This window comes from Panthera pardus, unplaced genomic scaffold, assembly GCF_024362965.1.
Source record: "Panthera pardus isolate Hobbes unplaced genomic scaffold, ASM2436296v1 HiC_scaffold_16, whole genome shotgun sequence".
Classification (NCBI taxonomy): domain Eukaryota; kingdom Metazoa; phylum Chordata; class Mammalia; order Carnivora; family Felidae; genus Panthera; species Panthera pardus.
This window is the reverse complement of record NW_026526721.1, coordinates 84320398-84340629: the sequence shown is the minus strand read 5'-3', so window position 1 is coordinate 84340629 and position 20232 is coordinate 84320398. Positions and strand designations below refer to the sequence as shown.

Sequence of the window (20232 nt, the reverse complement as noted above, 5' to 3'; positions counted from 1 at the left end):
TCTCTCTCTCTCTCTAAAACAAATAAACATTAAAAAAAAATTTTTAGAAGGAGCTTCCAGATTGGCCCTTCCCATCCATCCTTATTGTCTAGCCTTCTTGAAGCCCTATAAATGCGCTCATGCCACCTTACAAAGTACTGGCCATCTTGTCCCAGCTCACACTTCCCATCTCACTTCCTGGAAGGAGATGTGGCCAGTATCCAGCTGCCCCAGGCATTTTGCTGCCCAGGAGTTTAGCACAGTTGTCCGTAAGTCCATGTCTTTCAAATGTTGTTCTCTTTGCCTAGAATATTCTTCCATTTTGGAAAAATCTTGCTCATCCTTCGTTGCCAAACTTGAAAGTCATAGCCACGGCACTCTTTGTTGACTCTGGAAAAACAAAGAATTATCCCCTCCTTCTCAATGCTCTCAGAGTTCTCTGTTTTGTCTCTGTTAGGGCCCTTATGGTGTATTTACACGTGTGCCTCCTCTCACTGAACTGTGGGATTGAGAATGGCACAGATAGCTCAGATTCAGAAGGCCATCCCTAGAACCCAACACCTATTAGGTGCGGTGTTGGAGGAACAGCTACTGACTGGATAGAAGGTTCTTTTGCTCATATAAAATGGGCTTTACACTGCTGATTTAATGTAAAATGTACTTAGTGATTTAATGTAAAATGATAAACTTTAAAGAGGAAAAACTTTCCTGACCTGTTGCAACGTACAGCAAGAGATTTTATTGCTTATTTCTGTTCTCATCTGCCATATGGCTTTCCATTCACAAACTGCTCTAGTGAGAATTACTTTTGCAGGTAATTTTCTAATGATTGTCTTGGGATAAACAAATTTATCAGACTTGTTTGGCTAATGTATTCAAGGAGGTTCACAGGGGAAAAGATTAATCATCTAAGAAGCAAGCCGGTGTCTGTCATTAAGCGGAAGAGTCCAGAGATGATCAGAGCTGAGCGGGTGGTTGCTATGACTGCAGATACTTTTCTCTCCCTTTGTGAGGTCAACGGCAGCTCCCAAGCTGATTGGCTAAAATTAGATTATCCTGCTGACCAACCATGGGGAGTTAATTTCATCAGAAAGAGTGAAATGGTGGGAAATCCTGCCGTGATGCTACAAAGGAATTTTTTTTCGAAACCCACAGAGTCCAAGTTTGCTTCTATTATAATTAATATGTTCTTTGTAATAAAATAATTTAAGGAAAGCACACAACAGCATTTGCCTATTATTTTGTATATCCATATAAGCTTTAATCTGGTTTGTCCTCAAACCAACTCTAAAAGCTAAAGTAACCTATTTTTTCCTGTCTTACCTCCATAACCGAAGACAGTCATCACGTGTGTGTTTATATGATTGGAGATAAGCTAATTGCGGAAAACAAAAAAGGAGCTGGCACAGTTAAAGGTATTTGCTTACAGGGCTCTTGCCCTAGGGAAATAGCATCACAAAAACCTTTAAGCAGAAATACCTACCTTTGGATGGAGAGCATCATTCAAATCATTGAAGGCAATCCTACCCTCCAAAGGGTTCCCTCCTAGAAGTCCTATATGGCCCATCCTCCAGCTTTCCACTGGGTACATCTTTTTTTCTAGGAATTAATTACCATTGGCCTAGATTATTTATTTCTGTGCAGGAAAGATACAGAATGAATCTTAGAAACAAGACTAACTTCAGGTTCTGCTGAGCTGTAAAACTAAGTGGATGTGAAATATAAATCAAGGAAAACCACGCCAGCATTTATTTGTTTCTTTAGCTCCTGTGTGACTATGGAAATAAAATATGATTAAGGAAGAAATGGAAAAAGAACTAATGTTGAAATTATGGGCAATATGCATGCTTCTGTCTGTGTGATTGTCAAATCAACATATTTTAAAAATCAGATTAGCTTGTGGCACATTAGGTTCTGTGCCAAAAGGTCCATAAGGAGGTACCCAAAATGCCATATTCCTAAGAGCCACGTTGTGGGGAGTCAGGGATCATTATGTACATATAAAATGTAATGAAGAACTCCAGGCAGCATAAAAACACTGCCAAGCAATAGCTTCAAGCAGGAAGCTCTATAGGAATTTCTAGGAAGGAGAGGACAATAGCACCATGGCTGAAGTCATCCAGATCCAGGCATTTCTCCCAGGGAGAGAGGAGAAAGATAAATAGATCCCCATCCTGATGTGTGTACTATTAGCACGTCACTGAGGATTTAGAAAACAAAGACAGAGCACCACAGTTCCATCACCCTTATAGTAATCGGTATAGTAAGCTTATCTGTTCGCTGCTTATGTTGTCAGCCACAGCACTCATTTACCTCCCTACAGCACTCCTAAGGCATCAGCTATTTTGTTGTTGTTAAATTTATCATCACATTATAGTTAATATGAGGAAGTCGGTCAACAGAGATGAACCCACGTAACTTTACACAATTTACAATCTGGGAAGCCAGGATTGGGAAGCCAAGTTTCTCTTGTTAGCATTTTTCTGCATGTGCCTCTGAATGTTTGACATAGGTATTCATCACAATGTGCGTGTTTTGTTACTTTTTCCACTCGTCATTATATAAATTTAGTAATCATTTTTGGTAACTGCATACGATTTCGTTGAGTGGCTGTACCACCATTACTGCACATTTCATGATCGCTGAACTTTTCATATTTTCAGATTTGAAAAACATTTTCTATATAAAACTCTTTTATCTGTCCAATATTTAGGCTATTAAGGTTAATTCCTAGGAACGAAAGAGTAGGAAGGCTTTTCAAAAAACCGTGTTGTCAAATTCTCTTGTCAAGAATATAAGGATGCTCTCGGTTGACCACATCCCTGCCAGCACTGGGAAGAATCATTAATAAACAAAACCAAAGATGTAAATTGATAAGCAATAATGAACTTCCTGTTTTAATATGCTTTTCCTGACCACTGATTAATTCATTTATCTTGGAATATATCAGTGGGCAAAATAAGTAAGCGATCGTATGTCTGTTTACTAATTCCACTCAAGTATTTTTATTGGTCATACCACTCTGGCAGCATGTGGAAGGAAGACCAGTTAGAGGAGGGAAAGAGTTGAGGAAGGGAGGCTGGTTCCCATTCTATCTTAATAGGATGAATAAGCTAAACATTCAACTGAGTAATTTAAAAGTGACAATTGGTGCATAGAAAATATAGTGTCACAAGTTCCATGAGTTATTTAGATATTTAGTTCTAGTGGAATTTCCTTATGAGGAAGATATTATCCAAGTCCCCAACCCAGGCAGTTACATTTGATAAAATCTTTGTAGGTAGAAGTGAGAGATTTTCAAAGCTCATCTTCATACTCATTTCTTTTCCAAACTCTTCAGACAGACTGAGGCTGTTGGGTTGTCATGTTGAGTAGCTTCAAACTGAGGTAGCATGTCAAGCAGGAGTGATGTGGTTCTGGTGAGAGATGTTGAAATCTGAGTTTTTGTAGCATAAGAATAAAATTGATGCAGCTCTGTCTCATGGCTCCCTCCCCGGGAGGGAGGGAGCTACATTTCTGGCTACAGTGCAAGCATCATACAGCCAGATGGTTTGTTCGAGTGTGGCTGTCACACAATGAGGGGCTACTTGAAAGCAGTCAGATGGTAACACAATCGATTATTGTCATCTTAGAGAGTAGACAGTATGAAACCAATCATATTCTGTTTCTAGACAAAAATAGCTCAGAAGATGTTTTTATTCTGAGATCATGCATGCTGGATACAAACACACACACACACACACACACACACACACACACACATTTAGCTCAGTGCCTGGTACAAAGTAAATGCTCAGTAAATATTCACCACTTTTGCGATTTACATTATGATTGTTTTATTTTTAAATTGCTGAAGTGAGATTTCCCCCTCATACTCTAAAGGCACCTAGAAATGAAAGGAAAAAAGGAAGAGCACTGTGGAAGATCATGAAAGACCATGAATCAGCAGGCAGGATGAAGGGGGGGGGAGCTATTTTTAGGATGGGGTTGCTGCTGGAAAGCTCAGAGGAAGGAGCAAGAAGAATAAAGAGGCTGATGAGGAGGGCAGAGGGGAGATCAACGGTTAACTGTGTGGAGTTTCAAGAGCAAGGAAAGGTCCTGGACAGGAAGAGCACTTCTGTGGAAAAAGGAAAGAAATGTGAGCAAGTCAGGGCTCTGAAATCCCTAAGGACTCCAGCTGCCTCAGGCTAAGCCCTGGTCTGTTTCTGAAGCCACAAGGTGCTGAACCGGACTCATAGGCTGCCTGCCAGGGTGTGTGCGGATTTGCAAATGAGAGCAGATCACTCTACTGTTATCAAGACATTAAAGGCTGAAGCTTGGGGATGATGGGTTGATGGACCATTCTTTTGTTTCATTTAAAGCAAGATTTGCAACTTAATGCTGAGATTTCAGTTTGTTAACTGCACAGAGGATCATGTTCTGTTCTGCACAAAAACCGAACTACAGGTTCCAAGATTTGGGGGCTGGTCTAACGAGGTGGCCAGGACCAAGTGAGCTCAGATACTGAAGAACACTCCCCAGGAAAGGATGCCTTCTGTCTTCCTTGGACAAGTTTGCTGACCTTTGCCCCTGCTGAGGGGAGAGGAGGTGGCATCTCACTTGCTGGTGGGCACACAGTTTATTCAGGGTCCCCAAAGAGATTTGGCAAGTGGAATCTCCACAGACCAAATTGTGTTTCAGCCAATGTCGCTGGCTCTGTGCTTGTAGTGTCAGCGTCTGCCAATGGAAGGGACACCATGATGGGTTCACGTAGGACATTGCCAACCACCCACCTGGCTTGAAGCCAGCACCTTCACCCTGCTGTACTTCAGTTTCCACATCTGTAAGGTGAGGGGACTGGGGAAAAAGCTCCCTGGGTGTTCAGTCATGATTGAACTTACGCAGGTGTAAAGATACGCCTGCAAGATGCGGGCCTGGAGAACAGTTGAGAAATGTTCAACAGAAACGTTGGCTGAAATAGGAGGAATATGATCTTCTCCAATTGTATTTTTCTTGGCCCAGGACCAAGTATTTGTTTAACCCCTCTCTTACCTTCGTGTTATAGCCTATTAGATATTTTTTTTTTATAGCCTATTAGATATTTTTAATGAGCTCTTGCCTGTTGTACGTGTGTTTATCAGTTTGGGCCGTGAGCTATTCAAGGACAGGGACGGTTTTGAATAGGTAATACATTTACATGATTCAAAAGGAACAAAAGAGGAATATAGTGAAGCCTCCTTCCCCTGGCTACCCACTTCCTACTGGCCACCAAATATTATTGTTTTCTTGTGTCTCCTTCCAGGGTTGTTTTATGCACGCACACAAAAATACATATGTATTTCCCTTCCACTTGCTCCCAGTACCTTTCAGGGAAAAATGATAGTGTAGTATATGCACTGTTCTGCATTTTCTGCTCAATACTTTATCTTGAAGCTCTTTTTACATAGTAAATAATGAGTTCCCTCAGCCTTTTTTATAGCTTCATGGTATTCCATTATATATATATATGTATATGTGTGTGTGTATATATATATATATATATATATATATACAATTAATATATATATTTACCATAATTTATTTAAACAGTCCCAAACTGATAAATATTTAGGTTTTCAATCTTGTGATAACTAATACTATAATGAATAATCTGATGTATAAGTGATATTGCATGTGTGTGTGCGTGTGTGTGTGTGTGTGTGTGTGTGAAATTTTGTGCTAATGAAAGAAATGGTAGATATCGTTTAGCGTGATTTGGGAAAGACCAATGGGGTCTCTCACATCTGGGCACTTAGCCCACCAACACCAATTTCATTTGATTTCTCCTAGTTCTACACTGGGACTCATTCTTTTGCTGAAGATTTTGTCTCTTATTGAAACACTAACCAGTTAAGCCTCAACAGTCATTTACAATCTATGATGAAATGACTAACCCCCTGAACTGCTTTGCTGTGGTTGTACCATGCTCCTGCTTAATACACTTATTTCTGTGGTTGTCCCCACCTTCGGTCAGACACTTTTGGCAAAGCATGCAAGGCCTTTCACAGCCGGCCCCTGCTCATGTTTACAAACTTAGCCCTTCTGGTTGCAGTCATACTTCACTTCTGTCGCCTCTCAGGTGAGTGATGGCTTTCTCATCTCCAGGCCTCTGCTCACGGTGCACCTCTACTTGGATTATTTTCCCTACTACCTCTAGACCTGCCAGTGCCTTAGCTCAGTCATCGCTTCCCCTGGCTATCCTTTGCCATCTTGCCTGGTTTCAGCTCTTGAGGGTCATCCCGTGGACTCTTACTTCCATCCAAACAGAAGTTCCCTAGCATTGCAATTGCTTTTAATAGTTTTTTTAATAGTTTAATTTTAATAGTTTTTTAATTTTTAATAGTTTAATTCCTGTAACTTAATAGACAATAAGTTCCTTATAATTAAGAACTTTTTTGTGTGATCCTTTTATTTTTAGTGCCTATAGCACAACAGGGACTCAGAATGTTTTGGGGAAGATAAATGAATAGATTATCTTTCAGTCCAAGGGATGAATTAACAGTCAACCGATCAAAAGGAATATGGGTAGAGGAACTAAAAATTGGATTAGATCGCCATCTGGATTATTTGAGCTGGAGTGTCCAAAATCTGACTGTATAGTTAAACATATACACTGGCTGGAATCCCTTACAGAACTAGCGCAAGAGAGTCGTGTTTTACCAGTTCCTGCATAGACTCACTCAGTCAGGGGATTGACTGTGTCCTTTAGCCACAGCTGTCCGAGGTAGATGGCGTAGAAGTTGTCCTTTTGGGCTGCATTGATACTGTCAAGATGAAGATGCAACCGGATCATTGTTTCCCTTGTGGTCACATCGAGGGAATGAGGCAGAGGGGGGCAGAGCACAGACATGAGCTGGCCTCATCTGGCACGGCAGAGACATAGCCGAATGAGTCACTCTGGTGTCTCTCCCAGGATATTTGGCTTTGAGATGTGGGTTTGAGTTGGGGAAGTTTGGTTTTATAGCCCTAGGCCTTGGAACTATAAGGTGGAAGTAGGCATCCCTAAGCAACTTATTGTAGGAAGATTTTTCATTTGCATGTGCTGAGGGTTGGGATGACCTTCTACCTTGGATATGAGAGTTGTGTAAGTTTCAGTAACAGAGCATCACTTCCAAGTAGACCCATGGGACCAGCCCCTGTCATAATTCTTAAGCCATCTTTTCTTAGATATTATTTCCTTGATTCTTGGAAAGTTGGATAGTTCCTTAGATTTTTGTACAACTTATGTGACTTTCGGTTAAAACTAGGCAAGCTAAGGCCCCAAACATCTTTAATTTGCTTATGTAAGCCCACAGGACCTCATATCATGTTGGTACTAGGATAAAGTGTTTGTTAATCTCATAAAATATTAGTGAGATTTCCCTGTATTACAGTGTGTGTACATGTGTGTACATGCATGTGATATATGTAACCTGAGTGGTGGCCAGGATATCTGCTGAAGATTACAGCAATTTTCAGGGTTGGGTTAGGTTGATATATAGCTGACTTTCAGTCCTGGCTTCATATTGGCATTATATGACCCATGGCAAATTATTTAACATTTCTGTCACTTGTGTTGTCATCTGTAGAAGAGGTTGATGATAATAATACCTTCTTGAGACATTTTGAAGATGAAATGAGGAAATAGATGTAAAGTGCTTCAATTGGTGCTTGGCACACAGTAAACGTTCAATACATGAGAGCGATTATTATTATCGAGGCACTTTACGTGATCTCGGGCATGCTTAGTGGAGAAGACACAGTGGCCTGTAGAGATCCTGGTAGGGGTCTGGTGTTGAGAATATGCACCAGCTCTCACCGTTCTCTTACTTCCTCACCTCTTCAGAGGAGCTTGGAGATGCAATAGCCAGATCATGGTGACTTGGACATCCGTTGGACAAGAACAGGCCCTGGGGGATGAACCCAAGACGTGGATGGGAGCTTGGCAAGGCCACAAGTAGATTTCAGGAGAGTTCAGGTGCGGATGGGTCAACATGGGTCAGCATGGGGACAGTCAGGCTGCCAGTGCCATGCTGCCACTGTGGGGCTGGGTTTCTCAGTGGAAACTGACGGGAGAAGGCAGACTGGTGGGTGAGGGGAAACTGTGTGGCTCAAGTCTCCGACAAAGGGCCGGTTTCTGTACTCTAAAAAGAACTCTGCAAGCCAATGAAAAAAAGCCCCAAACCCTATAAAAAGTAGGCAAAGGATATGGACAGTTTGCAGACACTAAAAGAGAAATGGCTTTTAAGGACATGGAAAAGCTACTCAGCCCCACCCATAGGAAGAAAAATGCAAATTACAACAACAGTGAAATTTCATTTTTCACCTGTCAGATTGGCAAACTGAAAAGAGTTTGATAATACTGAGAAATGGCTTTCTGCCAATTGGTACAACTTCCAGAGAAAGAAATTTGTTAATATCTGTCAAAACGTAAATGCAAATGCCTTTGACCTAGCAGCTCTACTTGTGGCAATGCATCCCACATACATATTCTCAAATGTGTGAAACGATCCATGTAAAGGATTATTAATTGAGGCATTGTTTGTAGTAGCAAAGTTTCAGAACATTCTGAGAGTCCACTAATAGGATTGGTTAAATAAATAATGAGGCATCAATTTAATGAAATACTAACAGCTGTCAACAAGAATGAGGGAGTTGTTTATAGATATGAACTCCAAGGTTTCCTGTTTAATGAAAAAGAGCAATGTGCAGAAAAACATGTCTAGTGGGCTACTATTTGCTTAAAAAAGAAAAAAAAATTACTATATATATACTTGCTATCATATATATATATATACATATATATGATATATGTATATGCATATGCCTAAAATAGGTAATAATTTGCCTAGTGAGTAGGGAATTGGGAATTGGGGGCTTGGGGATAAGGGAGGGAGAAACTTTCCACTTTGTACTATTTATAGTGTTTGAATTTGAATCATATTAATTCATTACCTATTCAATCTTTTTTAAAAATAGCAATATTGCATCTTGCTCCCTAATACAGCCATTGGATTTAATGTGAAAAATGCTATAAAATATTGATTAATGCAATTACTTAATCCCCCACCACCTTACTCCTCCTGTTCCATTTGACACTCACTAATATTTGAACGGGTTTGATGTCCCAGGAAAATGCTACAGGTTTATCCTATAGCTCCCCTCATCCCCGGCATCCATACTCAACGATTGCTGGACGTGCTCCCTCCCCAGGGAGAAGAAGTTGTGGCGGCATGAGCACGGCTTTGTGAACGACAGAGCTGGATTTGAATCCTGCCTGTATTATTCACTGGTTATGTTAACTTGGCTGAGTTGCTTTACTTCTCTAAACCTCAGTTTCTGACCTGTAAGTAAAGTAAAAAAAAATTAAGAAAAAAAAGGCGTGTTTACTGTTGCATCTGAAATCGATCGTGGCTATAGGATTTAAAGTATCTAAGGATCAAGTTCATTAATAACAACAACTTTATTGTGGCCCGCCGCACCCATATCCCAATTGACCTTTGCCAGAGTCATGGTGGAGCTGGCCAAACTCAGCGCTGCCCCTGGTTTCACTAACACACTCAGTAATGACCTGGGACCACTGCTATCCTGCTGGAGTTGGTCTCTGTCCTTCCCAGCTCAGCCCGTTCCCCCTCTAAGGTACCGTCGCCACCCCGGCCCTAAGAGTTCCTCTTTTGTGTCCAAAGTCTCTGGCTGCTTTTGGACAAACTTGGTTATTTTCTCTGGTTGAGAGAAAGTTCCTAAAGTTCCTTTAGTATTGGGGTATGGGGGCCAGTGTGTGATGTCCGCAGCACCAGGGACCTGGTGACAACCACACTTCTCTTGTGGGGATTTGTGCCTGGTGCATAGGTGTAGGCATTTCAGGGGGGTGAATTTCGGACCCCTATGTGAACTTTTCATCCGCGTACGTACCTGTGTCTTGCCAACTGTTTATTTAAGCAACTACTGGGCCCTGTTAGTAAGTGATATCAAAAACTTGGAGGTGGTTGTTTTATAGTCAGTCTAAGCAATGGTAGAAGGTTCAGGTTTACATGTGCTCATATACTTGAATGGGGGGAAAAATTCATATAGGGTCAATAGCTTAGTTGCTATGGTGAGATAGAATGCTTTTTGAGAAAGTTTCTCTTTAAAGTTGAAGCTTAATCACGTTTAAGGCGGAGGAAAAACAGAAGGAGAAAAAAAAAACCAGACTGTGGTAGGCTAGATTTCCCCCAGATATTATTGCTGCTTCTGTCTCTACAGCCGAACATAACAGCTGGTGAGTAGAGAGAAACTGGAGAAAGATCTTTTTTGCCTTTAATCCAGTATGCTGTTTTCCTGTGCCCGTTTTACTGTAATTCTCAGCGGCTGCAGGACAAAAGCTGTTGACTGATACATGCAATTACCTCTTCTAATATTGCTCTCAACTGTCGGCCCTGACTGACAAAAGTGGATGAGGTTTAGTTAAGGTCTGGGAAAACACTCTTTTAATAAAAGCCATTCCCATCTCTATGATCACCTCCCTCCCTCAGACCTTTTCATCTGTTTTCTGGAAAGATAAGGCCTGGTGATGGAAAGTTAAAAAGTGGTGCTGAACTTGGACGATCACGACACCACCATTTACCTCATAAAAACTCTCACAGTGTGTGTCTCTGTGTGTGCCTGTGTGTGTGTGTGTGTGTGTGTGTGCAATTTGCATTTGAAATAAGGAAAATCAGTTTGGGTCTCTGGGCAAGTCCTTTCCCAAAAAGAATAGGAGGTGATTTTAGGAAGTTACACCACATCCTTTTTGGGCTCAGACCTCTTTTGGTTTTTGTAGGCAAAAGTAAGCCCTGAGGAGGTACTTTCCTCAGTGTCCTTCGGCGGATTGCTGGACTTGGATGCTCTACTTCCTAATGGAGGATGTGCACAGCAAAACTGTGTTTAATGAACTGTAGGTGGAAACCTTCTCCTTCCTGCTGATGCAATGCTGTACGTTGAATGCTCACAGAGCACCACAATCCGAAGGAGTCAAGGCCCTCCCAAGGAGCCCTGGGCAACCCCAAGGAGGAAGAGGGGCAAATCTAGCGAGAGGGTTCTCCCCCTCCCCCGCCCATTCTCGGCTTAGAAGAATTTATAGTTCACACAGGAGGAGGGTGAGACACAAAAGTGAGGACGGCACCCTATTTACAGGTGTGGTCTGGGAGACTGAAGTGGAAAGTATGGGAAGACGTCCTTATACAAAGCGAACACTGTGTGGATTGGGCTGTGTCCCTGTGTTTTGAAAGGCCTGCCGGTTGCTCTGAATGCAAACTGCTGGCCATGGTGCAGGCATAGGGGGTTCTTCAGGAGGCAGCACTTGGCACAAAGTCCTCACTGATCCCTTTGATTGGTGCGAGCAGAGGAGATGGAGGGGGTTGGGGCTGAGGAGGCTGCAGTTTGTTCCCATGCCCAGAAGGGACCTAACTTCGGTCCAAAGGAAGTCTGCTCCCTTATCAACAGAATGAGGTAGCTTTGTCCTATCAGTTTTCCCCTGTGTTGGCACTCAATTTTCATAATACAGTTTGTAATGTGATAAGGTCTACACATTATTAATAGTAGCAAAAGTATGGCAAGATTATTCCTATGCAGTTTTGGTAAAGAACAAAGGGCCGGGCTGCCGATGAAGTATAATTACCTAGGATTTTAGAACCAGGGCACAACATGTTCCTCTTTTTCAAGTATCTGCAGACTGTTTACTAAAAAAATGCTTCTCGTGGAGAGAAACCCACCTTCTACCTCCACCCCACCCCACCCCACCCACATTGATATGGAGACTATACATCAAGTTAACACCTTGGTTTCTTTCTGTAGGGGTCGCAGAGAGTGTCAGCTGGGGTCAGATGAGAACAGCAGTCTGACTCAACAGACATTTATTGCACTCCTGCTGTATGCCAAGAAATGCAGTGAAATCTGGAAGTGTGTAACACAGGAGAAGAAAAGGCTTATCGCCAAGGAGCCCTCACCTGGAAAGAGAGATGGAATCTCAGCCTAAGGTGGTGAAATGTTGACATGCTACCAGGAGGTGAGTCCATGGACAGAGAGCAGGAGATAGTTAAACTCAGCTGGGTCAAGAATGGCTTTCTGGAAGAAAGGGATGCTGGAGCTTTGTAACTAAGTGGCTACTTCCTTGGCATGCTTTACAGGCACTCAAAGGCCACTGCTCTATGTCCAAGGGACAACAAAATATTAAAGGGGCAGCAGGGTCTCCCTTAGGGCAGTAACATCCCAGTAATGCAGACAGGCATGTGACCAAACAATGGCATTATGGTGTGATTCCACGGGGCCAGCAATAAGGCACCACAGGGGCACAGATGACGAAGGGGGTGACCCGCTTCAACTTTCATGATAACGAAGGGGCTCACCTGTCACCTGTTTGTGCTAATAGTGATTGCACCGTGCTTTTCCCATGCCAGGCCTGGCTCTAAGTACTCTGGATATAGCAACATGTGTCATGTTCACACAACACTAAATGAGGACACGAAGGCAGAGAGAAGTTCCTGGATGCACAGTTAGGGCCAGGACTTAAACATGGGTTGCCTGGCTCCTGAGTCCATGCCTGTCACCATTCACTACTCGCCCTCCAATAGGGAGCAAGCTTCATTCTGGCCTTTCCTAAGGGGGAAGCAATTGAGCCCACTGTCTCATCTGGCTTCTGGGAAGAAGGCTGAAGAAACTTCTAGGCAAGGAATATTGAAGGAATTTTTCAGTTGTGGAATCCTGCCCCCAACCCCCTCCCTGCCACACAGAATCACATGTGCATTCACACCTACACAACACATATACACCCTCTTTCTCTCCCTTGGGCCCCAATTCTGCCTTTGCATCAAAATCACCCAAATTTTAAATAAAATACCGATGCCAAGGCCCTTTCCTGGATATACTAAATAATCGTATCTGGGAACAGACCTTGAGGATCTGTTTTTTCCATTTTTAAGAAAATTAAATGACATGCATGTCCAAAGTAAAAATTCACAGTACAGAAAAGAAAGTGTCTGCCCCTTCCATCCAGCTTTCAGTCCTTCCTTCCACAGACAAACACTTCCAACAGTGACTTGTGATCTGTTTCCTTCTAGAAAGCAATGATCTCACATGCCCATCTGTTATTTTCCTCTCTCTCTCTCTCTCTCTCTCTCTCTCTCTCTTTTTGGCTGGGTATTTATTAATGGCACATGACAAGGCAGGTCTCCCCAAGCCCCTCCCCTTTATCAAGGGGTCTGGGATGGAAACCACATAGAGGTCAGGATATTCTCAGTGTGTGGGGGGAAGGGTTGGGGCAAGGACTCTCCAGCAGCTGAGGGCTTCTCTTTTCCTCTTACTCTTGCTGGGACTGGTGATCCAGGGGGCTCTTACTCTTTGGAGGCCATCTGGACCACAAAATCTACCACCCAGTTCCCTTAGCCAAATTCATTATTATACCAGGAAATGAACTTGACAAAGTGGCCATTGAGGGCAATGCAGCCCCGGCATCAAAGGTGGAAGAGTGGGTGTCACTGTTGAAGTTGCAAGAGACAACCTGGCCAGTGTAGCCCAGGACGCCCTTGAGGGAGCCCTCCGATGCCTGCTCCACCATCTCTTGACGTCATTGTATTTGGCATCTTTCTCCAGGTGGCAGGTCCGATCCACAACTGACATGTTGAGGGTGGAGGCATGGAAAGCCATGTCAGTGAGCTTCCCATTCAGCTCAAGGATGATCTTGCCCACAGCCATGGCGGTGCCAGTAGAAGCAGGGATGCCGTTCTGGGCCCCTCCTCAGTCATCACACCACAGCTTCCCAGAGGGGCCATTGACAGTCTGCTGGGTGGCACTGATGGCATGGACTGTGGTCATGAGTCCCTCCACGGTGCCAGAGTTGCCATGGATGACCTTGGCCTGAGGGTCCAAGCAGTTGGTGGTATAGGAGGCATTGCTGACAATCTTGAGAGAGTTGTCATACTTCTCATGGCTCACGCCCATCACAAGCATGAGGGCATCAGCAGGATGGGCAGAGATGATGACCCTCTTAGCTCTACCCTTCAAGTGAGCTCCAGCTTCCTCCATGGTAGTGAAGACACCAGCAGACTCCACAACATATGCGGCACGAGCATCACCCCATGATGTTGTTGGGAACTTTCTCTTAGAAGACGGAGATGGGCTTTCTGTTGATGACGGGTTCCACATTCTCAGCCTTGACTGTGCCATTGAATTTGTCATGGGTGAAATCATACTGGAACACATAGACCATGTAGTTGAGGTCAACAAAGAAGTCATTTGGGATGACAATATTTACTTTGCCAGATTTAAAAGCAGCCGTGGTAACAAGGTACCCAATAAGGTCAAATCCGTTCACTCTGACCTCCACCATCATGTCTGGAGGATGCAGCTGGCACTGCACACGAAGACGCTGCTGTCTATTGAATGGGGAGGCGCAGAGAGCCCCCGTCTGTTATTTTTTAACCTCTGTAGATGATTGTGATGAATAGTCAGGTGAGAATCTCTGACCTGTGCCCTGCTCTGTCCACCTCAAAGATGTTTCATCTGTGGGAAAGGAGGGCAGGAAGAAGGAGGCTTAAGAAGTGGGGACTTTTTGAGTAGATGAAGTAGAAGGAGAGCCAAAAGGGCAAAGCTCAGAGAGAGCCTACTCAATGTAGCACACTGCTTCAGAGTGAAAGAGGTGAGAATTCCTCTAACACGCATTGAGTGCTAACTGCTGAGAGAGGCACGGTGGCGAGACACAGTCAGAAGTGAGTGGGGATCAACAAGGAAGTGTCTTCCAGAGGAGACTTGAGAAGTCTCAAAAATGAAAGGAAAGGGTATCTGGGGTGGAAAGAATGGCATGGGATGTGAATGCTCATTCGCTCATGTATTCCGGGTATTTTTTCCTTCAGTCCTTTGGGATGCGGTAGGTGTAATTGCAAGAATATGCACTGTGGTTTCAGGCTGCCCTGGATCACAGGTGTTGAAAATATAGTAGGTATGGTGACGGTCATACAGGAGGCACTGGGAATGAAACATGAAGTAGACATATCCTTATGTTCAGTCTCTGGGGAGACAGACATCTAGAAACCCGCTAGTGTGATAAATGTTTTCCTAATGGTGGGTAAGTAAGTGCAAGGTATGTGAAGGGTGGAATAGGACTAGTAACACTTGGTAATTTTTTTTTTTTTTTACTCTTGGGATTTTTTTTTTTTTTTTAAGAACTGAAACAGGACCTTCTTGGTCAGAGTCTTGAAATAGATCATCTTTTTGGTCCTCAGATTCTGGAAGGGGTCAAAACTGACCTGTCACAGACAAACTTGGGGACATATAAGGTTTGGTGGACTTGAGCAAGCACTTGGTTATAGTTTTGTGGTCTGTTTGCTTTCCAGAGTCTCCATGAGTCACGGGAAGACACAAGCGGTGTGCCTGCATACCTGTTGGATAGCCCTTCCTCTTCTAAATGCAGGCCAAGTCTGAGTTAGAAATCAAAGGCTTAACTGAGTTTTATTATTTCCAAGACTTTTACAATTGCTTTTCTAACTTCCTAATTATACATTTTCATTTTCTGAAGACAATCTGGAAAGGATCATTAAGGATGCAATTTTTTTTTTTAATGGATCAGAAGGAAATTTTCATGTTGTACCCCAGACTAGCCCAGATTAGGTTCCAGGATTTTTTCTGAATAGGATAGGACTGTCATAGGAGGGACTGTGAATCTTTTTTTTTTTTTTTTTTCTTTTTAAGCTGGAAGGACTTTTAACAGTCAGATCTTTTCCTTTTTAAGTTCCTATCTCATGCCAATATGGTTGTCTATGCTTTGTCTTTGCAGCAGCACCATAAGGAAAGTAGGGCCCTTGCCATCATTTTACAGATGAGGGAAATGAAGACATCAAAATATTCAAGACTTTACCTAAGATCTTTTTGTTCTGATAAGTGGCCAGGCTGGTATTTGAACTTGGGTAACTCCACAGGAAAGTCCAGCTTTTCATTTTGCCGATGAGCCAACTGAAGTCCCAAGATGGCTCACTTCATTGGTTGCAGATCTTGGAGCTCAGGGCTTCCGATTTTGTGTGTTTTGTATGACACGAGGGTCACCCCTGAGGGGCGACCTGTATCTTGGGTCTCTTTCTTCCCAATGCATCTCATATACAGTCACCCTTCAGCCTGCTCCCCCCTCCCCTACCCCCACAAATCCATGCTTGTGGTTTCCCCGAAACTGCAGATGATGGTCCCAGCCTCTGTCTATCTTGACGTCTAATATCTCTGGCATTGACCCCACCATCCAGCCAAACCAGAGACCCTACATTCCCCTACAAGAACTCTAGATACATACTTTCCTGTCTCTGTCTTTATTCACCATTTCCCACTTTCTGGTATGCCCTCTTCTTGTCAGATCCACAGATCCCAAGGCTACTTGTCTTTTAGACCCATCATCGAAGCCACCTCCTCTATGAAGCTTGTGAGGTCCTACAGTTATATAGGATCTGTCACTCTTGCTGAAGGATAAGGGACAGGTTGGAGAGGAGAGGGAGGGGAGAAAATTGTCGGAACTCAAAAGACAGTAGATATGAAGCTTGGAGGTGGATGCAATGATGGATGACCCCAGGGCTAATCAACAGCCACGGGAGTTGTGGATTGTTGAGTGCTTACCATGTCTTGGAGCAGTTAAATGCTGTCATCTCCTTCAATTCACAGCAAGTCATTGGGTTGCTGCAGCTGGGAGGCAAGTCTAGCTCTGGGTGAAGTCACAGCTTGTGCTCTTACTTGTTATCATGTTGTTTCTGGACAGCTGGTTGTGTGGCAGGAGAACAGAGAAATCTCTGAAATGGGAGGAGTAAAGGGATGAAACAAAATTGAGGTCATGGATTGAGACAATGCAGTGAGAGATACTGGAATCAAAAGGGTTGATTGAGGGCCATGGGCAGAGTGGAGCTCTCTTAAGGATATGGCCCTCGGTCCCTGCACCTTTGTCATAACAAGCCAGCTCAGCTTGTGGTGGTCATCTGGGCACTGGGGCCTGCACTTGTGGCTTGTGTCTTGCTCTGTGTTTCAGGGCTTTTGGTTCCCAAACTCCCTGAAGGCAGGGACTGTGTCTATGCCTTTTTAAAGTAGAAACATAGTCCATCCTACCAAGTGGCCAAAAGGAGGTGGGCAGAGGGACAGAGGGACAAGCACCTTGCTCTGCCCAAGGATGTGGGGAGGCTTCACACAGAGATGAAATGTCCAGGCAGAGAAGGGAACAGGGTGAAGGAAATTGGAGGCGGACGGCAGGGCACGTGTTCAGGAGGGAAGGCCCAGAAAGGCCTGGGAGTGGTGTTTAGGGATGTGAGAGTGAGTCAGGAGCAGCCAGGGGGGGAAATAAGACAGGTTGGACCTGGGCCTAGATGTAAACGTGGCCCCTCACCCTGCCCTTCTGTGTGTATCTGACACACACACTCCAGACTACTCCCAGCAACTTGTCGTTTGACACATTACCTTGTTTGTGAGCCTTGTGTAGGCCCAGGAGAGACCCTTCTTACTCCTCTTTCAAGGCATTTTAAGCACGCGTCCTGTGAGGCCTGCGTCAGCACTCTCAGCTAGAATTCACTGTCTCCCGGCAAGTGTCTTTTCTCCCTCTCTGTTCTAGCGCTGGCCATGCTGTTTTGTCTATCTTCCCTACTATTGGGAGAGCTATTTCCGGGGGAGGAATTTTGTCTTCTCTTTGCACCCCTGATGCTAGCGCATAGTAGGTACTCAGCACGTTTTGATGATCGAATGACTCTGGACTAGCATTCATGTTTTTCCCATAGACAGTGTAAGCGGTCAGTGGGGCCCCACAACTACGGGAACAGTAGAGGGGAATTTCCCTATTTGCTCCGTGAAGGCTAGTGGGCGGCCAGCATCCCGCTCACCCTGACTCCCTTCAGCCTCCAGTACCTGCTTACCCCGCCATGTCATTGCTCTGCATTTTCTCCTTTATCACTTTTTTTTTTCTTTCCTTCGAGGAGTGTAGCAACCCCTCAGGAGTTCGATTATATTGCAACATGAATAAGATATTTGAATTATGCTGTTTAAACGAGTCATCGCACCCCTAGTGTAATTGTTTGCCCCCTGTCCCGCTAAAGGTGATCTGCATTCCCAAAAGAATGCTTTGGGCCTGAATAGGGAATTGCTGAAATTGTGTGTTCCAGTTCTCTGGCTTATCTTGTGCATTGCAGGGTGTGTCATTTGTTTTACCCCTGGGCAGATGTGAACTTTTAAATGGTTACTCAGTGGAGCTGCTGCTATTTACAGAAAGACGTTGAATGGTAGGTAGCGCCCAACGTTCCTATATGTGTGGTGTGTGTGGAGGGGACAGAGAACAGCAGAGCGCAGGCTGGTGTGGAAGATGGTGTCCGATCTCTGCGAGGCAGTTTCTCAACATAGAGGAAAGCTTAAGCTCAACCGATTTAGGTTTTGGATTTGTGGTCTGAAGTCTCCCTGTTCCACATTTCCTCCATACGAATTTTGGTCACTCTAAAATATTAGCCTGCCCTGATGTCCTCACGCTGGATGGATCACCGAGGTAGCTTGCTATGCCTTAGCACTTCTTCATCTCGAAGCTGAGTTATAGGATAGGATTCGTCTACTCCCCAAATGGAGTGGGCACATTTCCCTCCATTGTTCATTTCTTTTAATGAAGAGAACATGATTGATTGTCAGACTGTCAAACATAACTAACTCCAGAGCCACCACTCATAGTCTGTGAAGGTCTCAGGAACTGGTGGTTATGTTGTCTCAGACATTTCAATTACTCAGACCTCTGTGCATTTGAGTTGGGGCAAGGCCCACACTGAGATAGACAGGAATTAAACTTTCCAAATTAAGGGTGAGCTCTATTCCTAAAATGATAGGTAAAGTCAGGTGTTATATTCATTCAGCATGCCCATGAGACAGAAATACGCTCAGGGACTGGTAATATAAGAGAAACAGGCCCTGGAGGCCCCTGCCCTCAAGAAGTTCACAGTCTAGTGTGGTCGACTGGCATGCAAATGGTAACAATGTAATGGAGGCATGTACGATACACTGTTGGAAATCGGTACAGCAGGGCCTGCCCGAGGAAGTTAAGCAAAATTTTAAAAAGGAGGAGATACTTTTGTTGGAACTTGAAAGATGAGTAGTGGTGTTTATGAGGGTGCACAATTTGGAGGTGGGCATGCTAGGCAAAGGCTAGGGTGACTAGAGCCTCATGGATGGTGACTGACATGAGGCAATTAGATCATGAAGGGCTTTGTGTACCAAAAACTGTATGCTAGTTTTGCACTGTAGATGTATTAGCATGTGTTCATCTGCACGAATGGAAACCTCCAACACTACTGACTTAAACACTGAAGAACATTGATTAGCATATATAATGTGCTCAAAGGCAGGGAGGTTCTAAGATGGCTGAATTCAGTGGCTCAACTCTGTCATTAAGGACCTAGGCTCTTTCCACTTTTTTGCTCTGCCATTCTTGGTATGGTCCTTTATCCTCAGACTGCTGCTTCTTTGGATCGCAAGATGACCAAAGAGGAAGAGAGGTTTGTTTGCTTTCTGACTTGATCTGTGTCTTTCTAATCAGGGAGGAAAATCTTTCTTAAGATGATCCCCTGACAGACTAATCCTCATGCCTCAGTGGCCAAAACTGCATTACATGCCCAACCCTAAACCATTCACTGGCAAGGGGAATGCAACCACCATGACTGGCTCAGACCAACCTGGACTCACCCCCTGGAGGGGACAGACCCACTTCTTCTGAAGTACATGGCCAGGTAGAGAATACTGGAACAAATTTGGGCCTCTGAGAAAAAGTAGGGGGAACAGGACAAATGGCTGCTGAGTTGGCAACTGACAGTGTTTGCTACAGTAGGTGATGAGCAGGGGGTGGCATGGTCAGCTTTTCATATTTAAAAAGATCACCCTGTCATTAGTGTAACCTTTGTTTTTATAGACAGAAAACTGAGAACAAGTGGAACAGTCTTATGAGATAGCACGTCACCGATCAATACTTGTGTTGAACTGGAGTTCAAATTTTCCTTGAGTCATGCTCTCCACCTTAAGGGTGGGAGGGGGTGGAGGGGTGGGTTCCGTGCAGAAAAGAAGCTTTCCATTCTGGATTTGCCAAGAAGTCCTTTATGGTATCATGGCAAGCATGCTATCTCTTTTAAATCCAGATAATGTGGTCCACTCAAAAGGGCCATTATAATCCTAGAATCCCAGCATGTTGGAGCTGGAAGTGACTTCGAAGTGATCTAGTTCAAGACCTTCACTTTACAAATGAGGAAACTGGGGCCTAGACAGTGA

The 20232-nt window shown here is 43.9% G+C and overlaps 1 long non-coding RNA gene and 1 pseudogene across 1 annotated transcript in view; one reads left to right on the top strand and one right to left on the bottom strand.

Moving 5' to 3' along the window:
* Positions 1-20232, top strand: part of LOC109275192 (uncharacterized) — a 41444-nt gene that overhangs the window by 16139 nt on the left and 5073 nt on the right. Inside the window, exon 2 of the long non-coding RNA XR_002084002.2 lies at positions 11788-11998. This is a non-coding gene — a long non-coding RNA (uncharacterized LOC109275192). The remainder of the gene's footprint in view (positions 1-11787; positions 11999-20232) is intronic.
* Positions 13323-14335, bottom strand: LOC109275191 (glyceraldehyde-3-phosphate dehydrogenase-like; annotated as a pseudogene).